The sequence below is a fragment of the Paroedura picta genome, chromosome 4 (assembly GCF_049243985.1).
Source record: "Paroedura picta isolate Pp20150507F chromosome 4, Ppicta_v3.0, whole genome shotgun sequence".
Lineage (NCBI taxonomy): Eukaryota > Metazoa > Chordata > Lepidosauria > Squamata > Gekkonidae > Paroedura > Paroedura picta.
Genome location: NC_135372.1, coordinates 44,496,237 through 44,514,472, shown reverse-complemented (window position 1 = coordinate 44,514,472; position 18,236 = coordinate 44,496,237).

The window sequence follows — 18,236 nt, the reverse complement described above, 5'->3', positions numbered from 1 at the left end:
ACAGTCTCATAGTCCTCAAAGTCAAAACCATCTGGTCAAAGCAAAGGTGATGAAACCAGCATTTGTTGAGAATGATTTCTGAGAGCTGAATACTAGGGCCATTCTTCACTTTCAATGCGCTTGTACAGCTAGGTTATCCTGCAGAACAGGTTAATCTACTTCTAAAGTGCATTGAAAAGATATTATCCAACATGTGTAGAATGGGCCCTGGTTGGACCATCTAACCCAATCTTGTCTCAACTGAGTCAGTACTAGTCCGTAACTTGGCAGGCTCTGGCCACAAGGTCAAACTGCTGCTGGACTGTTAATCTGCAGAGGGGAAATGATAAGACTGAACTTTCCACCTCCACCTACCTTCTCTCCTTTCACAAGTTCCCTGGCTCAGATAACCCAGGCTAGCCTGATCGCATCAGTTCTTGGAAGCTAAGCAGGGTCAGCCCTGGTTTATATTTGGCTGACCCTGGCAAACCAATGCTGTTTGCCCCTTGCATTGAAAACCCTATGGCACAGGTGGCCAAACTGTGGCTCTCCAGATGTCCATAGACTACAGTTCCCATGTGTCCCTGCCAGCACATACAGGCGGGGGCTCATAGGAATTGTAGTCCATGGACACCTGCTCTATGGAGTTGCTGCAAGTCGGTTGGAACTTGGCAGCAGCACAAAGAAAGTCTCACAGAAAGAACAGTAGGCAGTAACTTTTTCCCAACAGCTAGCTTTCTATGCCATAGGAGGCTTTTGCATTTTTTTTTTAAGTACAGGAATATTCAGTCATGCAGTCTTCCCCCCCAGCAATCTGAAACTGTTTGGGAACATTTCTATTGGTCACATTATGAGCTGTTAGTTCAGAGCTGTTCCATGTTATGCTCATGACTACAGTGGGAATTGAGCCTGTCGGAACATTATGCACAGGACCACACAACCTTGCTTAATATTGGAAGCAAGCTGTCTGAACTTGCGGCCACAAGCCCCGGTCTCTGCAATTGCTTTCCCCAGATGTTTACAACATACCACACCTTGTGCTGCAGTGATCTAATCGCCAATGATTAAATAATCTTTCATACATTTCATAGAACAGCCACCCAATCCAGAGTTTATCCGGAACGAATAGAATGGTAATTATTCAAAAATATAGTGAAAAAATTGTGCCTAGAGGTATGTTTTTTTGGGGTAGTAATTTATTTGGAGGAGGGGGTGACACGTATGGGAATGAGATTTCTTAGGCCTGCATAAAATATGAATGAATTGCAGCCCCATTATAAATAACGAAATTCTCTAAGGCCTCTCAACAAATTGCCTACAGAGAGTGGCTCTTAGCAACCAGTAAATTAGTAATATATGCTTAGCTCCTGCTATTTGTTTAGTGGGTTACTAAGGTAGTTTTGGTTGAGAGCATCTGAAATGTCTGATAAAGGGAAAAAAGCAAGACGCGCGCTACATAACAATTATGGCAAATGGTCCGGATGCAACTCTGTCAAATTGCATCTCATCTATTGTTACCCACCACGAGCCTCTCAGAGAGTGGCGGGAAATAAATCTCATCATCATCATCATCATCATCATCATCATCATCATCATCTTGTGTTGCCAACCTCCAGGTGGGGCTCTGGAGTTCTCCCATAACTATTGGCGGCGGGACTTACCCCCAGCCGCCCGTTGGCGGGGAAAGGGCCGCGGGAATGAAGCGGCTCGCTGGCGGCCCTGACGGCGTGCTCGGCTGCGCGCGGCCGGCGGGGAGTGGGCGGGGCAGGCTCGCTGGTTCTGGCGCTGCCCCGCGGCTTCCCGCCACTCGCGGCTGAGGCAAGCAAGCAGACGGACGGCTCCTTGCTTTGCTTCTAGCGGGTTTTTAGCGGCGGTAGGCCTCTTCAGCGGCGGAGCTCCTGTGGGCGGGTATTTAACCCCCCCCTCATCTGTTGGCGCTCGTTGCCGCGCGGCTTGGGAAACGCCGGCTCTTGGGCCTCATTTAAAAAAAAAAAACGGTTCGGCCTAGCGCGCGGCGGGCAGACCTTCCGGCACTGCATCATGGCTCCTAGGAAGCCGGCGGGAGCGGGAAAAACCTCCGGAAAGAAGGCTGCCGGGCATAACAAGCCGGCTGAGCGCGGTGGGCTAGAGGGGGAGAGAGGGAGCTCGCCTCCAGTGGGTCGCCATTCCCATCGACGCGCCTGTGCTTCTAAGGCGCGTGAGGCTTGGCAGGCGGTGGTTCCAACCCCTAGGGGGGGAGGGAACAGGGCCTCCTCCAGCGGTAGGCAGGACGAGGCCCAGAAAAAAGCTGCAGCCTCCTCGGTGAAGGGGACAGCTAAGGGCCCCAACGGGGAGGAGGGAGGCAGACGATCTCGGGCCCGCACAGCAGCGCGGCCTGGCGTCAGGATTCGATCACGGGAGGCCGGGCAGGCTGGCAGGCGGCGATCCACCCCTGGAAAGAGGCGGACCCCCAGCAAACACCGTAGCTCCAGGCCGCGGGCGCTGATCAGCAGCTTGGACGAGGCTTCGGAGGAAGCACAAGGGGCGAGGGTCGCGGCAGTGGCCAAGTCACCGGCCAGAGGGCGAAAAAGAGTTCGGCACCCTCCAGCTGCCAGGAACAGGGAACCGGGTCCTGGCAGGGTGGGGCGCAGAGCCGATTGGGGGAATGACACCTCCGGTCGGTCCTCCTCTGGTAGTGGTTACCGTTCTGATTCCCGGAGCTTTAATGGCTCATCTGCTAGGGAAGGTGATGGTGCAGAAGACCATGACAGTTCTCCTCGAGGGAGCGCGCATTATTGGCAGGGTTATGCTCAAGCCCTGGAGCGTTTTTCCGAGTCCAAAACCAGGCAGAGGGACCCTTCATGTTCTAATTCTTCATCGGGGTCCAGTGCAGGTGTCTCCTTACCTGCCCGCAGTTCTAAGCAAAACGTGGATCCGGGCACTCGAAACACCATGGATCGTCGAGCCGAAAGCGCAGACGGTCCGCACGTAGCAGCCCTTCGTCGGGTGAGTCCTCTTCTGGGGAAGAGGGGACAGATGTCCGGCGTGAGGGTTGGTACTGGTTGGAGGGGTCAAACGTCCCCGGTGTACCGGCATGGATGGACGCTAGGCGTTCCAATTCTAATCGACTTTTAGATGAGGCCGGGATCTTAGAAAAGGATAGGCGCCCTCCGGTAAAATTTAAGGCACCTGAAGCGCCACCTGGGGTGCACCTCAAGGCAAAAATCCGGGAGAGGGCCCTGGAGGGCTATTTCGTTGATTTATTTGCCCTAATCCGGGGGAGGGCTTCGGGAGGTGACACGGGGAGCCACCGTGACCGGAAGCGGCAACGGGATGCCTCTGCCTGCGAAAGAACCTTCGAGAACTGGATGAGAGGGTTCACCGAATACCTAGCTCTCATCGTTGGGTCCTATCCTGAGAGGGCCTGGCACCTTGTACGTTACCAGGGTCACATTTTGGAGGCGCGTAACCTAGCTGGCGATGACGCCGCTATGGATTACGACAGGGTGTTCAGGGAAATGGCATCTCAGAACCCGGACACCAGATGGGATTTGAAAGACACGGACCTATGGATGGTCTATGTGGGGCCTAGTGCGAGGAGGCCGTCGGAAAGGAGTCGCTCGGGGGCCCCTGGGAGGCGTTCTTCGGGGTTGCCCTGCTGGGACTTCAACAATAAAGGTTGTCGACGCAGGCGCTGCAGATTCGAACATAAGTGCGAATCATGCGGTGGGGGGCACCCCCTCCCTTCTTGTACGAAACCGAATTCACAAGCGCCCTTTCGTGGGACCCGGCCTTCCGGAAAGAAAGACGGAGGGTCGGGGACAGCCATTTCTACCAGCTCCAACAAGGCTGTGTAACGCAGTACCTGAATCACTCCGATGCTTGGCCCCGACACCGGTAAGTTTGCCAGAATTGGCCAAATGGCTAGCACGCTACCCGGATAGGGATTCAGCAAGTTATATTCTTCAAGGGTTTTCGGAAGGCTTTCGGATCCCTTATGTTGGGCCTCGGGAAGCCACCCATTGCGACAATTTAAAATCAGCTAGAGCCTTGCCGGAGGTTGTGGCCAGGAAACTCAGGAAAGAGTGCGCTGAGGGCAGAATGGCTGGGCCATTTGACAGCCGTCCAATACCGCAATTAAGGTTGTCTCCTTTAGGGGTGGTCCCCAAAAAGACCCCTGGAGAATTCCGCTTGATTCACCATTTATCATACCCTAGGGGGTCATCGGTAAATGATGGGATAGATCATGCATTATGTACGGTGCGCTACGCCCCCTTTGACCGGGCGGTCACGCTGGTGCGGGGGTGCGGTCCAGGTGCCCTCATGGCCAAATGCGACATTCAGTCAGCGTTTCGGCTATTACCGGTTCACCCGGGGGATTTTGAGCTACTTGGCCTGTTTTTTCAGGGGCATTGGTTTGTGGATAAGGCCATGCCTATGGGCTGCTCAATTGCTTGCGCAGCCTTTGAAAAATTTAGCACATTCCTTGAGTGGGCAGTTCGGGAACGGGGGGGGTTTCAGGAGGTCACTCATTACCTGGATGACTTCCTTTTTACTGGCCCCCGGAATTCCGAATTATGTGCAAACCGACTGGCCACTTTCCAGGCGTTGTCAGCTGGCTTGGGAGTTCCGTTAGCCCCTGACAAAACGGAGGGACCCACTACACGTTTATCATATTTGGGTATAGAGTTGGATTCTGTACAAGGGACATCCAGGTTGCCAAATGACAAGATACAGGCGCTGCAGCGGTCGTTAACCGACATGTATGGCCGATCCAAGTGTACCTTGAAAGATATGCAGCGCTTGTTGGGCCAGCTCAATTTTGCCTGCAAGGTGGTTTCACCGGGCAGAGCATTTTGTGCGCGGCTGGCACGCTCCATGGCGGGGGTTAGGCTGCCACACCACTATATTCGGGTCACGGGTCACATTAAGAGGGACCTGGCGGTGTGGTTAGAGTTTTTACGTTCTTTCAATGGAGTTTCCATTTGGCAGTCACCCCTATCTTTGGCAGACTGTCTCCAGGTTCATTCTGACGCATCCGGAGCATGGGGGTTTGGAGTTTTTTATGGGAACCGTTGGTGTGCAAAAAGGTGGCCTGCGACCTGGGGGGAGGATATCAGGCGGGATCTCACGTTTTTGGAGATGTTTCCCATTGTGGTGGCCGTAACCATCTGGGGAAGTCTGTTCTCCAACAAGAGGGTAGCATTTTGGTGTGACAACCAGGGTGTGGTTCACGTAGTGAACAAGCAGACATCACGATCTCCCCGTGTCATGAATTTAGTACGCAGGTTCGTCCTTACATGCCTCCATTATAACGTCACATTTAGGGCCTCTCATGTGGCAGGGGTTCACAACGAGGTGGCCGACGCCCTCTCTCGTTTCCAGGAAGAGAGGTTTCGCCAGTTGGCCCCCGGAGCGAACCAAGACCCGGACGACTTTCCGGAAGACCTTTGGGATCTTGGCGGCGTTTGATTCTACAAGGCGTGGCTGAATCCCTGGCCCCTTCTACGCTGCAATCTTACGACGGAGCGGCCCGCAGTTTCCAGTCCTTTGCGGCCTCTTTGGGTCATTTTGAGCAGTGGCCTATGAAGGAGGGGATATTGCTCCAGTTTCTGGCCCATCTCCGAGCACGGGGCATATCCCCCAAAACCATGAGAGTCACATTAGCTGGACTATCATTTCACAGCAGATTGCTGGGGGGGTGGGACCCTGGCGCTTCCTTTTTGGCCCGAAGGGCTGTACGGGGCTGGGGTCGCGCTTCTCCGGCAGTTCCAGATGCTAGACGGCCCATTACGAGAGCCTTATTGGCTCGCATGTTGCAGGCATTACCCAGAGTTTGTTTTAATTCTTATGAGGTGTTTTTGGTGGGGGCCGCATTCTCACTGGCCTTTTTTGGAGCATTTAGATGTGGCGAATTAGTTGCTTCATCACGGAAGGGTATTGGAACTGCCCACTTCATGGCGGGGGACATCTGTGTCACCTCCGCGGGATTACGGGTTTCTCTCCGCAGGTCAAAAACGGATCAGGCGAGTCATGGCACAGCGGTGTTCTTGGCTCCAGCAAGCGATCGGGACATCTGCCCAGTGTTATGGGTATCTAAGTACTTAAAGCTCCGTCCGGACGTTTCCGGGGCCTTTTTTATTCATAAAAATCAGGAATGCCTTTCCAGATACCAGTTGTTCAGTGTTTTAAGAGGATGCTTAAAATCTTTGGGGGAGCAGGCAGAACTGTTTGGCACTCACTCCTTCCGTATAGGAGCGGCCACTCAGGCGCATCAGGACGGGGCTGAGCAGTCACAGATAATGCAGTTGGGGAGGTGGCGCTCAAAAGCGTTTCGAGGGTACGTTCGCCCTGATATGATTGATTAACCTGTCCCTTGTTCTAGGGTTATACCCACCGAAAAGGACGGTTCTTATTGTGGGTCACAGCGTCGTATACTGGGCTGGCAGATACGCGGCAGGATCAGGCTGGAACGCACACCTTGGCCTTGAAGAGCAGATCCGATGCATCTGGAGCGGTCATCGCGGCATGAAATGGAGTTCGTTACTAGGCGTAACTGCCAGAGCGGTGTACCAGTGGGGACCACCAGTTGTTATAGTCATCCAGCTGGGTGAAAATGACATTACGGAAGTCCCAGGATGCCGTTTAATTCAGTTCATTTCTGATGATTTATTGACTCTTCGTTATCGGTTACCGGAAACATATATTCTTTGGTCGGCGTTGTTGAGCCGGCGAAGTTGGAGAAGTGTTAAGAGAGCAGCAGTTGTAAACCGAGCAAAAACCAAAGTTAATCGTTCCGTAGTAAAAATTGTTGAAAAATTGGGGGGAGGGGTTATCCGTCATCCTGATATAGATTGGCAGATGCCAGCTCTTTACCGCCCTGACGGAGTACACCTCTCGGAGTGGGGCCATGATCTCTGGTTACAGGATATGAGGTGGGCCCTCAGCGGTGTTCTATATGAATTAGGGTTGGCGGGAACGATATCTCGTTCTGTGGCGGGTAAGCATTCAGGAATGAGCCTGGAAGAGGGAGCCGGTGAGCGATCGGCCTCCCCAAGGGGGTTGGGGCTCCCGTAAACGGGGGCGGTCAGTAACAAGCTAGGGGCCTGCCCAGCGGGGTAGGCTTTCGTAGCTTGTTCAGTGACCAGATGGTCCGGAGGGCACCCAAGGAGGTTCGCGCCCTTTGGCCCCCTCGGCGGGACCATCTCCCTATGTTCAGTCCAACAATAGGAGTTACGTAATCCCAGCGGGGATGTGCTGACGAACTCAAAGGGGGTTGGACTATGAGGGTTTTGGCAGCGCATGCACTGCCTAGCTCAGGCTCATTCCTTATGCTGCGCCAACCCTCCAGCGGGAGATGTATTCAATAAACGCCGTGGCCTGTTATTTGCCAAAACATCCGAGTCGCGTATCATTCTCGCCAATATGGCCTTGTACCAGCCAATTGGCGGCGGGACTTACCCCCAGCCGCCCGTTGGCGGGGAAAGGGCCGCGGGAATGAAGCGGCTCGCTGGCGGCTCTGACGGCGTGCTCGGCTGCGCGCGGCCGGCGGGGAGTGGGCGGGGCAGGCTCGCTGGTTCTGGCGCTGCCCCGCGGCTTCCCGCCACTTGCGGCTGAGGCAAGCAAGCAGCCCTCCCTCCCTCCCTTGTGTTATGCTTTAATGTTATGTATTGTTTGTCACAGCGGGTAAGCATTCAGGAATGAGCCTGGAAGAGGGAGCCGGTGAGCGATCGGCCTCCCCAAGGGGGTTGGGGCTCCCGTAAACGGGGGCGGTCAGTAACAAGCTAGGGGCCTGCCCTGCGGGGTAGGCTTTCGTAGCTTGTTCAATGACCAGATGGTCCGGAGGGCACCCAAGGAGGTTCGCGCCCTTTGGCCCCCTCGGCGGGACCATCTCCCTATGTTCAGTCCAACAATAGGAGTTACGTAATCCCAGCGGGGATGTGCTGACGAACTCAAAGGGGGTTGGACTATGAGGGTTTTGGCAGCGCATGCACTGCCTAGCTCAGGCTCATTCCTTATGCTGCGCCAACCCTCCAGCGGGAGATGTATTCAATAAACGCCGTGGCCTGTTATTTGCCAAAACATCCGAGTCGCGTATCATTCTCGCCAATATGGCCTTGTACCAGCCAACAACTATTCTCCACCCTTGGAGGAAACCTCAGCTTCAGAGCCTGGAGTTGAACAGCCGCTGAGTTCCCCCTCCCTCTCCAAATTCCATCCTCACCCATCACCACCACCAGATCTCCAGGAATTTGCCTTGCTAAAATATCAGACAATCAACCAACCTTGTATGGTGATCAACATATATTGTTTTCACCTTGAGCTGAGAGGCTTATGAAGAATCAATAGAGTAGCCATGTTGGCCTGCACTAGAAGTTAGACTCAAGCCCAGGGATACCGTAGAGATAAGCCTTTTAGAGTCAAAGCTCCCTTCCTCTGACATGAGTAGACATGGAGATGTGTGACTCTTTTTATCCCAGTCAGAAAGAAGGAGAGAAGGGTCAAAATGCTTCTTAATGGTGGCCCAATTATATCTGAAGAACCGCATCCATAAAAAGGTTGGCTGTTGGAACACAAAGTATGTTAATTGCAGGTCTACTGAACATGTGACTCAGCCACAGAAATGCAAACTACTGGGTGTGCACAATGGCCCATCAAGGGTTTCATACACCCCCCTGTTTTCTTCTGCTTCCAGGCCCTGTATCAATGAAGAGGTTGCCTAGCAATCTGAATTCTTGGCTGGTGGGCTGCACCAATCAGAAGTTAACCAGGCACAGAAAGGAAAGAAAACCTGTATGGGGCTTTTTAATGCAAAGCAGCAGTCTGCTTGGTGACAAGGAGCCATGGTGACTTTAGTGAAGGAAATGATTCAGGGCTTTTAGAGGTATGTGTACCAGTTTATTGACAAATCAAGAAGCAAAACAAAGTCCCTTTTTTACTGTTGTTATTGAAAAGAGATGGGGGGGGGGAGAATGTTTACTATGATACTTTACCTTGACGACTGGCAGCATGTTCAATGCAACCCACATGTTTGCTTGTCATGGCTTGCTTTGGGTCTTTTCAGGCCTTCTGGCAAATGAATAAAACATGCTTCTTATTTGGGCATGGGATGAAAAGGAATGGGACATCCTAAAATTAAGACATGTTACCCAGTGGGAAAATTGCACAAATTGATGCCTCGATGAAGCTGGATAAAGTGACCCCGAGTTTAAAGGAGCTGGACACTGGATATAACCTGTGTCGCAAAAGGGATATTACTTTTCATTATGACGGGGAGTGGAGAAGAAAAATTAGTAGGTAGGGTGGTGAACATGGAATGTACCTGTATGGTAAATTATGTCCAGCTTATCATCTTTGACATTAGAGTTCAGTAATGAACAGCTGGGAAAAAAATACAATGCGTGAAATTTCTTTACAACATGATCATGGTTTGTATTCTTTAGAAATGTTTTTCTAAGATGGATCCTATGATAAGTTGTCTGCTCAAATGGGTAAGGTTCCTATCTTTCAATATCTTTCTTATTAGATTTATTTTCTCTCTTCCCATAGGGAACTGTAATTCAAAATGAAATAAACCATAATTTGAATGAGTGATTGGAGTAAGTTATATTAATGGTTTGATGCTATATTTATTGTTATTAAGCCGAGATAAGTCTGGGAACAATTTTTACGAGGGAAATGGGGAAAAGATCTCAGATGCAGTATACCATATAGGAAGACAGATATAGTATATGATAGATATCTCGTTTGATATTTATGAATACGAAATAAAACTTGTTCAAAATACAATTTCAATAGTAACTCACATTTTACAAGCCGAGTTTTATCCATAATTTACTACCAGATGATGGCTGGGTAGATTTCTATCATATATTCTGAATGTGTCCTTGTATACAGAATTATTGGAAAGAGAATATATCAGTCCCAGGTTATGGTTAAAGGCACACACTACAGTATCCTGCCTGAAGGCAGGCAGATCTTTATTTTGTCTGTGGATCTGAGACCTCCTAAGAACCACAGTTATGGCACACTAAATGCCATAGAAGAAAGCTGGGAAATACATGTAATAAATAACTGGATATATAATTCATGTATGTGGACAAACTCCTTTCATAGAGGAATTTGATCAAAATGATCTTGAATCAGTGGTGAGTTTTATTTATAACAAAAAAAATAGGAATTGCATCTTTGGGAGAGGGAAATAAGTTACCACCAAAAATTGGATATTGGCTAACAAGGACTTTCAAAATTGTACTTCTGTGCTTACTTTTGAAGAACTGTGCAGGGTCACAATAAAACATGGAGGGCAATTTCCTTATGGCAAGAGTGCGGTTGATGCAGGTTTTTAACCATAGGCTGGATAGCCATCTGAAAGAGTAGACTTGAATTTCCAGCGGCCTATAAAACCTCTTACCAAATCCCTAGATTTGAGTGAAGCAACTGATTTTTTTTTAATCTGCCGGAAGTTGACATAAGACTTGCCAGCACAATATTCATCCATGTGTATTTCTCTCTATAGTCATCTTGTTTTTGAAATTAAAATATTCCGCAGAAGGCTGTTTTCACTCATCTCTTGCTTGGTTGCTCTTCCAGTTAAATATGAGCAGAAGCAAATATGGAGGACATTCTCAACCTCAATGTTTTTTGTTTTTTGTTTGCCAGAAATCATATTCATAGGCTCCTAATTTGATTTTTGAAAACAATGATGGCATTTACCCAGGCATATGCAGATTTCTCCTGCTGAATCCCACTGAGTCCTGGGGGAGGCAAAGTAGGGGTCAGCTGTAGGAGGGGAAAGCAGCAAACTGCTATCCCCTCCTTTCACAAATGGAAATGCCCTGCCATTCGAGGAACTGTGTGGTTGGACACAAGCTGAAAGCACTGGAAATGTTACTCAAACATTAATAAGTGACAACATCTGGTAAACGTATGCATATAATTGGCCACTTTACTTGCATGACGCATCCAAAATGTTTATTTTTAATGTGCAACTAAACACACAAGCTGCATTTAAAGTTCCAAAGAGTCCTGGATGCTTCACACATATGTGTCGGCATGAGGGAGGACTTGCCTTCTCATGTAAATGTTGGGGATTCCCCTATTTTCAGTTTGACATACAGAGAATTCTCTAATACACATATAAGTATGGGAGCCATTGATTATATAGAACTCGCTCTGTGCACGATAACCACAATGCAATTGATAGTTTAAAAAAAATAACTCCCTCTCTCTCCAGATCGATGGTGGAAAGTATTTTATAGCAATTTATAGTGACTCCTTAGGATTTGCAAGGCAAGGGATGGGCAGAAGTGGTTCACCAATGCTTGCCTCTGTGTAGCAACTATGGGCGTCCTTGGTGGTCTTCAAGCAGGGCTTAACTTCCTTAACTGAGCTCAGGCTAGCCTGGGCCATCCAGGTCAGGGCCTTTCCGGATTTCCACCAAATATGGAATATTATTTAAAACAGTGATGCCCAAACTGTGTACATAGAAGAAGGGGTTAAAGGAAGTGGGCTTTGAAAATGTTCACATCATCATCCCAAGAAGCATGGCCTAGAGGCATATGATGTAGCAGCACTGCTGAAGATAAGGAGGTCTGAATTGGGCTAGTGTTTGGATAAGAGCTCCCTAGATGCTGTCTGAAGTTCCATAATGGAAGAAAGTTGGCAATGAAAGCTAATAAGTAAGTCAGATATGTTTTAGCATAATTGTATTTCTTTCCCTGCATTTTCAGGGGCAGGGTGGTGGAATGGCTGTTTTTCAACCAAATATCACCCAAATTGTGGTGGAGTGAGTACTACCTGTCCATTAAAGTACTTTAAGTTTCTGGTGGATTGGAACAGGGGTTTGGATTCTATTGGCCCTTGAATAAGCTCTTCCCGGACATAGTACTCACAAAAATAAACAGTACTCTGCCCCATCCATGAGGAAGAAAACAACAGTTCTCTACAGCTTGTCTTTTTGGTGTTGGCAATCAGCTGTTAGATACCATCCAATAGTAACAGAGAATTGCTGCAAGTATAACAAAGGGATGTGTCTTTTGTCTTCACAATTCCCTGAGAAAATATATAAAGATCTTTTCTGAATATTAAATGAAGTATGCCCCTAGTGTCCAATCAGAATAAATGATATTTGGAAAACATTGATTTAAATCATTGGTAATAGGCCCATTTTGACACTTGCCTTATTCATTCAAATAGTTATTCTGGATTTCTTGCTAAAATAATTCACTAAGAAAATATTCTTTCCAGGATGTAATTCTAATTTGAGATTTTTTTGTGTGAAAAAAATGGCACTTTTTAATTTTAATTCCAATTTGTTTCCAGCTCTGTCTTATCTATGTAAGTCAGAAATCTCCCTACCCAAGGTCAGAGGCAGTTTCTCCCAAGTATCCTTAGGACTGTGCTGCAGTCCAAAACTAATATAGACCAAGTGGTGCCAAATCACTGCCTGCAACAATTTGGTGAACGGAAAGATGTAACTGGGAAATGGATGCTGCTGCAATTGAGTCAGGAATAGCCAGTAAGGTGGAGATTGTGATTTATTTTGACATATGTCAGTACCATAAAAATTCTCAAGAAAGAGAGACACTCATCATTCATGAAATGTGAAATTGCCCAAGGCAGCTTTTGGGGATGAAATTGCTCACGTGGAATAAAAATGAGTGTTTACTTATGGAAGTGCTCAGAAACAAACAAAAAAGGTCATATTGGATGTAATTATTTCTAGCCTGGTGTGACATCCTATCCAAAATTTCAAACAATGACAGGCATCTATTTGATTAATCCCTGCATCCTACTCAGAGTAGGATATCAACGCAACTGTACAATTATAGCAGGTGCAATCTATTGTTCTTCTTTCCTGTGCAGAGTTAGTACAGTCTAATCCAATTGAAACCAACAGACTTTGAATGGAATGATTCTGCATAGCATGACATTGTTTATCAGTGCATTCTCATTAAACACAGTAGTGCAAAGTATTATAAGAAAGACCGGCCGCTGAATAAACAAGGCCGGCGTTTGATGCCGTGGCAAGGCGTGCCGAGCAAGGTGCAGCTGTGCCCAAGGCCAGAAGGCATCTGCATGCACCCATCAGGGTGCGTATGGTGGCATCAGGGGCAGGGATCCCCGGTGCCTACTTAAGGCACCACACAGGGAGTCCAGCCTCTCTGCCACGGACAGCTTCTCTCCTACCCACACTGTGGTTAATGCTTCATTGATGCTTTATGCAGTGAGCTGGTGGTCTTCAAATTGCATGAAGGAGGTGGGCACACATCACTGACACCATCTAGTAGCCCTTTTTGTGTGTGAGGTAAACAGGCATGAGTCAGCAGCTGTCACTTTCCTCTCCCTCCATTGGGGGTTGGAACCAATGGAAAGGACTCTGGGAGTGAATAAAGTTCCCAATTTTCCATGTTCTTTTCAAGAGTCTTTGGACTTCATTCTGAAGAAAAAAGAAGCATGTTAGGACCTTGGAAACACATAAGCAGGCATTTTTTTAAAGAATCACTGCTAAGTACCATTTTGTGTTATCGCTATTAGAAAACCAAAATACGTTTCAAACGTCATTGGGGAGGATATGACAAAAGTAACACATGGAACAAAAAAAGTGTCACATCAGAGAGCAGTTGATTAGGTGTCTGAAAAGTCAAGCTTGTATTTTATATTACAAGAGCAACTGGGGTTTAGTTCCCAAGAACACAGGCTTTTTTTTAGGTCAGGTAGCCCAGTCTCAGAAATTAGGACATGATATCCATACCATTAAGTGCCAGGTGGGGTGACTGTCTTCTTAAATAATTTTTCCTTTTCCCTCCTGATGCAGTTCCACAATCTCATACAGTCCAGTCCAAGGTAGCTCTGGGGGCAGCATTTCTGTATTTTTAAAGAATCAAGGCTACAAAACCTATGCTCATTGCAGATCTATTTTTGAGAAGCAAAGAAAGGGAAAGGGAGAAATTCAAACCAAAAATGCTATCAGCTGGCAGTTCTGGTATTTTCTCTTTCTTCAATACATGCTTAAAGAGTTTTGTGCAGATCTCACTGTAATACCCTCACATACTGCAGGAAAAATATATTTGGGGGGGAGCTGTCACCAAAAAACAAAAACAGCCATCTCATATTGAATTCCCTTCCCTTTTATTCCTATGTAATGCCTAATATAATTCATCTTCTTCCTCAACATCATTGGTTTGTGTGTTTTCCTGTTGCCAGCAAGCCTAATATGCTGCCATTGGCAATAAATGCAGTAGTGTATCAGCAAGGGTGCAGCTTGATTGTAGGAGGAGGGTGAAATGGACACAGCAGGCAGTTCACATGGGCAGCAGGGGAAGTGGGGGCTCTCCTATATGGGACAGAAGAAGTATGGGGTCAAAACTATACAGAAAGTTTCTGCTTTGAAATAAATTTGTCTTGGAGGCAAATAAATTGGATAAATTTCAGAAATAGCCCATTAAAAAAACCCTGGAAATAACATGAATGGAATGCATCCCAAGCCCTGATAAGAGGGTGGAAAAAACAATACAGAAGAAAAATTCACTCCAACAGACATCTGTTCAGAAGAACTGAAAAAAATACTCAGACAGGAATTCACAAGAAAACTAGAGGAAAACATCAGTGCAGAAAAGGCCCATGTTATCCTAGTAGCCCTGTGAGACAGGTTAAGATGAGTATGTTTGACTGACCCAAGGTCACATAGAAAGCTGCCATGGCTGAATAGGGAATGGGATTTCAGCCTGGGTCCCCTAGTTCCTAATCTGTCACTGCAACCAGTATGCAGACTACCTCTTGAAAGAAGCTGGGAATTCCTACACCTGAAGCTACATTACCACATATATTGCAATGTTTGCCCTCTGAAAGGCCAGGAAAAATAAAAGTTCATTCCACCAGGTAGAAGCCAAGACTGAAAAGCCATTTCTAGTTCTCTGTTTTATATTAATCCATCGAACATGAATATTTGAGCCAGTATAAATGGCTGTTGCCCAGTTACATTCCACTCAGCCTATAAAAAACCCTTTCAAAATCCTTATCAGCTGTTTCTTAAGGAGAAATATACATTTTGAAAACCCATCAGAGGGCCAAGGCACCAGCTTACTTACTTCTCTTTCAATTCTTAACTGACCTCTAGTCTTTACTGCCTTTGAAGTTTCTCCAAGAGTTCAGTTCAGGATGAATACCAGGCCCCACCTTAATGTTAGTAGCCCTAAGTAGAGAGGATTTTGAAGCCTTTTATTAACCATGTGAGCATTCTCTAATGCCAGTTTCCATCCTTCCTGAGGAGAGGTTTGCTGGGTGTGGTAGCTTCCCAAAGATATCCCAAGAAAGATTATGAAAAATGTTCATCTCCAAGGCCAAGCTGAGCATACCTAACAAAATAGAATCCATACTCCTATTGTTTTTTTCTATATGGGAATCACATACTTCATATAATAGCTTGAATACTGAACAGCATTTTAAGAGATAGCTTGGGAAATGACATTATGCAAGATAACACCTGTCTTGCACACACTTCTAAGTTATTGTAATGCTTTTGCTAAAATAAGAGTCTTCATAATTTATCATCCACATTGTAAGCACCTTCAGTTTAATGTTGGTTATAGCAGGAGGTACTCATCTGAATCACTCATGTATAAATGTCATTATGAGCCTTATTATGGTGTTTAGTATAATAAAGCTAGCCTGCAATTCATCTGTGAAATGCATACCCTTGAATGAACATAACACCTTTCCTTCAGCAGTGATGTCAATGTACTTACTGGGGAGGCAATAGAAAGGCTTAAGTTCATCAGCTTAGCTCAACCCACAGTGTTTAGAATGCTTTCCTTTCATTTGGGGGTAGGATGTTTTAAAGTTTGAGAAAATTTTTGTCATCATTCTACTTTATCTAGAGTTTTTAGGAACCTGGATTCGTCATCTGCATTTTGTTTTGACATTCCTTCAGAGATTTAAGATAAGTCTCACTGAGATCTGTAATAGATGCAATTGTTGGTTGACCATACTATTGTTAGAGGCCTTCCCAATGAGTGTTAATTATTGTTAATTGATTGCTCACAGTGCCCATGGGAACTTGGGGCATTATGCACTGGGGAAAACCTCACAAATACTCTGCAAAAAAAACCCATTGTTTTTCTGGTTTATGCATGTGGCACTGTTTTAGCCACCCAAGCCCCACCATCGTATTTTCGATTCTGCATGTTACCCAGTTCTCATAGCAGCAAACATGCCATGAGAGCCAGTTTGGTGTGGTGGTTAGGAGTGTGTACTTCTAATCTGGTGATCCGGGTTCAATTCTGCACTCCCCCACATGCAGCCAGCTGGGTGACCTTGGGCTGATAAAGCTGTTCTGACTGAACAGTGATATCAGGGCTCTCTCAGCCTCACCTACCTCACAGGGTGTCTGTTGTGGGGAGAAGAAAAGGAAGGCGACTGTAAGCTGCTTTGAGACCCCTTCAGGTAGAGAAAGCGGCATACAAGTCGTCTTCTTTTCCAAGTCATTTCCTTGCAGTATTGTAAACTTGCTTTGCAATGACTTTTCCTTTTAGACAGTTCCAAGGACATCTTTTTAGCACGCATAAATGTTAGTGTGTCCCCATGCCCCCCCCCCCGTACGATCATACACCACAGTGTGTTGTAAAATTCCTTGTGGACTTTTGTTGAACGGTGGTTGATGAATAATGGGGTCATCATGGGGTCATCACAGCCAGTTGAATTAAATGGTATTATGGGCAAATGAAGTGAAGGACAGTAAGGGCAAAATAATGGATATTAAGCAGCATCCATATAAAACAATATGGAAACAATTTCATAAGTGATTGATTTATTTATAATTATATTTATATACTATTTCTCCTGGTACGTGCCTGCTTGTGGTGGTTTGTACTATTAAAATAAATAATACATTAAATATTTAGCAATTTACACCAAGTTAAAAATACATTAACCCACATCATCTAAAATTTTTAGTTTGTGTGTCATCCCCCCCCATCTCCAGGGATGAGTTGGTCTTGGGGAGGACCCATTTGATGGTGTTTCTAGTAATTTACTGACCCCAACCAATGGCCTGGAGGAAGAGAGATTTAAAAAACCATCAACCTCAGAGAAGGCACTTTAAAATACTGAGAGGAATAAACAGAAATTAAGCATGTTATTTTGACTCAGTCTTACCTTTAGGGTTGCCAGCTCCATGTAGGGTTGCCAGATCCATACCTGGGGATTTGGGGGCTGGACTCTGGGGAGGACAGGGTTTGGGGAGGAGAAGGAACTCATCAGAATGTAATGCCATAGAGTCTATCCTCCAAAGCAGCCCTTTTCTCCAGGGGAATTCATCCTAGGTGTTTGGAGATCAACTGCAATATTGGGAGATCTCTAGGTGACATCTGGAAGTTGGCAACTCTACTTATCTGAAATCAGTTTCTAACTTAATTCGTATATGACTGTGTTGCCATCTTAGTCATAGTTATACTCTTCTTAGCCTGTTCACATTGAAAGACTTAAATGGGCATAACTCTGCTTAGGATGGCACTATTAAGGGGGAGGGGGGTGTTACAGATTTCCTACAACATCACATACATCATAACATTGCAATGTCAGGAGCATTCATTGCGTTGATTATTGATGTAACTCTTGATCTGCCACTGAGATGATTTAGATCTAGTTGCTTTAATTTTCATGATGCCATGCCAAGTCATCATTCAATTTGATTTGCTTGTTCAAAATCATTGGGCAAATTCATATTGGGAACACAGGATCATGCCATAAAAATATAACTGCCATTCTATGCCGATTTGTTTTCTAAGACCTTCTTAGACCTTCTTCAAATTGTATCACTTGCTCTAGATTCTTGTTAACCCAGTTATTTACAATTTCCCCAAAGGGGAACCTGTTTTTTTTTTAACTAACCTTTGTAATAAAAGATTACGAGGGGCGACAATCTAGGGCAATAATCTAACATAAAATGAAGAATTTCAAGGAACTTTTGACCTTCCTGGAATACAGTTAAGCATATGAAAGTCTCTGGGACTTAGAGGGTTATGAAAGCGCTTCAGCATAGATCCATTCTGTCCATACATTGTAAGTATAAAGACAAAAGGAGTAAAATCCTCTTCAGGCTTTACTCTGACCTACTTTCAGGCAAGTTCTCTTTGACCTGGCTTGGCCCAAAATGTTTCATTGTCAATGTGAGGTAACAGCAGCTCTCGTCTTTGCCCAGCTCTTGTCTTTGCCCAAACATCTCAGTCAGATGGTTCACCCTGGACCCAGGCCAGTGAACAATTTCTCTGGATTGC